Genomic DNA, 3,287 nt, shown 5'->3' on the forward strand with positions numbered 1-3,287 from the left:
AAAAAAAAAAAATAGCCCTGTCTTCACTAGGTTGTAAAAGATACCAGTGTTGTAGGACAGCCAACACTAGAAGCTGACAAGTCTAACGGGGTCCTGGAGATCATTCAAGATATGCAAGAACAGATGGAACCCAGGGGCCAACGTCACAGTGAGGATCTTCATGTGACTGAAGAGTGAAGCGTCTGGGGTCTGACTTAGTAGATAATTCGTACGAGGCCGGTGCCACAGGAATTTTTCAGCATGGGGCCCCAGGCCTGGAGAAGCAACCCTCGTTGTAGTCAAGAAGGAAAGCCAAAGCCTGAGCCAGAAAAGCTGAGCTGAGCACCAGGTTGGGAAGGTAAGAGTAAGAGACAGAAAGTAGGCCACGACCCAGGAGAGGCCTGAGCAGGTGGTACGCGGGATGTCCATGCTAGGGTATGGCAGGGGGCTCTTTTTTCCATGCCTCTGCGGAGCTAGCCCAACTGCCCACACCTCCCTGGATGGACCCTTGCCCAGCTGTCTGTCACACCCCAGCGGCATCCACAGCTCTGCTCTTGTTCTCACCTGTAGGGAGCAAGAGAATAGAGTGGGGAGCTGGGGTTGGGCCAGGTGAGAGGTTGCTGGCCAGCAACTGTAGGTGAGCAGGGAAACTCCAGGCCCTTAGCAATCTGGAAGATCTCCTTGGTACAGATGGAGGGGACAGTTCCATGCATCAAAAGCCAATCTCCTTGCCCACCTACAAACCCAATTCCCTCAGCACAGATCACTGTAGAAACTCACCAAGTGCCTTTAGAGACTTGGAGGTGGTGACAGACCAACTTCACAGACCTGGGGTCCAGTGTGTGCGGCCTCTCCTCTACCTCATGTCCACCTTCCCTTCCTGGCCACCAGCACCGGCCTGCAGATAAGATCACTATGCAGTAGGTCGATATTCCCAGTCAATGTATAGAGGATGAAAGACAATTTAGGATTACCAAAAATGTATAAAACAATGGGGTGTGCAAAAGATGAATACTGGACTTCGTGTAATCTTTCATTACAAATGTACTTCGTGAATTTTCAAGAAAGTCTAGCATGTAGCATTTATCAAACTTTATTGTACTAATAGAAAATGTTATGGGCTTCCTAATTCATATGTTGAAGCCTGAACCGCCAGTACCTCAGAATGTAACTGTATTTGGAGATAGGGTCTTTAAGGAGGCAATTAAGTCCAAGTGGAGTTATCAGAGTGGGCCCTAATACCATGACTGGTGTCTTTATAAAAAGAGGACATTAGGACACAGACACAGAGAGATACCAAACAGGTCCAGGCACAGAGAGATGACCATTCGAACACACAGCAGGAAGGTATTTACCAGCCAAGGAGAGAGGCCTCAGAAGAGACCAACCTTGCCAACACCTTGGTCTCAGACTTCCAGCCTCCAGAGCTGTGAGAAAATACATTTCTGTCGTTGAAGCCACCCCGTCTGTGGTACTTGGTTGTGGTAGCCCTTGCAAACAAATGCAGAAAACTTATTAATATCTTAATGATCACTTTGGGATATGCTGGAATAACATGAATAATTATTTCAATACTATTTTATTAAAATTTATTGTGGACATTTGTTCATTTTTATGCGTTGGTTCCCTGGTAGCCCTGGTTTATAAGCACTGACTTACCCTCACACCTTCTCGTGAGTTCTTTGCCCTGGACTCACACAAATGCTCCAAGGGGCAGGCTCTGCCATTACGGACAAACACGGTGCATTCCCAGGCTGTACCCCTACTCCCTAGCCGGGGCCTTTGGGACCGTAGTGGCTTTGTACCACGTCAATACAGCTAAGCCGGAACCATGTTTCCCGGACGAAGGGAGCAACCTGCGGAAGGCGGAAGTGACGCGGCGGCCATGACTGTAGCAGAAGGCGGCGTCGGTGGCAGCTCGCACGCCGTGCCGTGTGGCTGCTGGCTCACCGCTGCTCCAGCTTTCTCTGAATCCTGGCTAGGTCTGTAAATAACTCCATGACAAAGGGCACCAGCTCTTCTGCAGGTCTGCTTCATCGTCGAAGTCAGGACCGGAGGCAGAAAAGCCCAGCGTGGGACCTATAGGTCCCATCTCCTCGGGGCAGGTTCCAGTCCATGCCTGCGCTCCTCACAGCTCCACTTCGCATCCGTCTTCCCCTCGTGAAGCCTCCCCAGCCTGCTGACTTCAGACCCACATCTTGACGCAGGGACAACAGATTGCACAGACTGCTTAACCAGCTCCCATAATCATGTACATTCTAATCCCTACAATAAACTCCTTGTTTCACTCAAAGTGGTTTTGCTTCTCCAATCAAACTTTAATTGATACAGATTTTGGAACCGGAGTGGGGGCTGCAGCAACAAAAACCTAAAACATGTGCACTGGCTTTGGGACTGGCCTTGAAAAGTCTGTCAGCAAAGACTTAAATAAACATGAGGAAAATATTATTGGAATCTGAAAGAAAGGAGACATTTTTATGGAGTGGCTGAGGGAAGTTTAGCAACACTGACACCCACGGTAACTTGGAAAATAGAAAACGTACCAATGAACTGTGTGATCTGGCCGAGGAAATTTCCAGGCACAGTGTTGAAAGTGCCACCTGGCCTCTTCCAGCTGCCTACAATAAAATGAGAGAGTTATAAAGATAAGCTAAAGAACAAACAATTAATTATAAAGGTGACAGGACTTGCAGAGTCTGAAAACAAAATGGCTTCTCATTCTCAGATGGCAAACAAATCTAAAATTAAGAAAAGGCTTCCGGATCTGGTTCCAGTAAAGATGGAGCGAGCAGATTCCATAGTCTCTTTCCCACTGGTTACATCTAAAAACACTAGGCAGAACACATAAAGCAACTAAGGAGAACTCTGGAAGGTAATAATAGCAGGAGGATTAGGGAGGGAAATCAAAACTCCAAGAAAGGCCAATAAGGTGGTGAGAAGTCTGGGGTGTTTTTCCTTCCCCATCTCTTGGCATAAACTCACAACAACTTGAAACTCGGAACAGCTTAAGTTGCACAGACAGAAAAAGATCCGAGAGAAACCCTCTCTTTCTGATAAAAAGAATAGGGAGAGTGGGGTGCATGGGTGGCTCAGTCTGTTGAGGATCTGACTCCTGATTTTGGCTCAGGTCATGATCTCAGGGTTTTGAAGTGGAGCCCTGGGTAAGGCTCCATGCTCACCAGGGACTCTGCTTAGGATTGTCTCCCTCTCCCTCTGCTCCTCAACCCCCGCTTGGGCAGGCTCTCTGTCTCTCTCAAAAAAAAAAAAAAAAAAAAGAGAGAGGGAGAGAGAATAGGAAGGGGAGTCCC

Source organism: Eumetopias jubatus, unplaced genomic scaffold, assembly GCF_037043125.1.
Source record: "Eumetopias jubatus isolate StellerSeaLion01/CBP00866 unplaced genomic scaffold, mEumJub1_p1.0 scaffold_2, whole genome shotgun sequence".
NCBI lineage: Eukaryota > Metazoa > Chordata > Mammalia > Carnivora > Otariidae > Eumetopias > Eumetopias jubatus.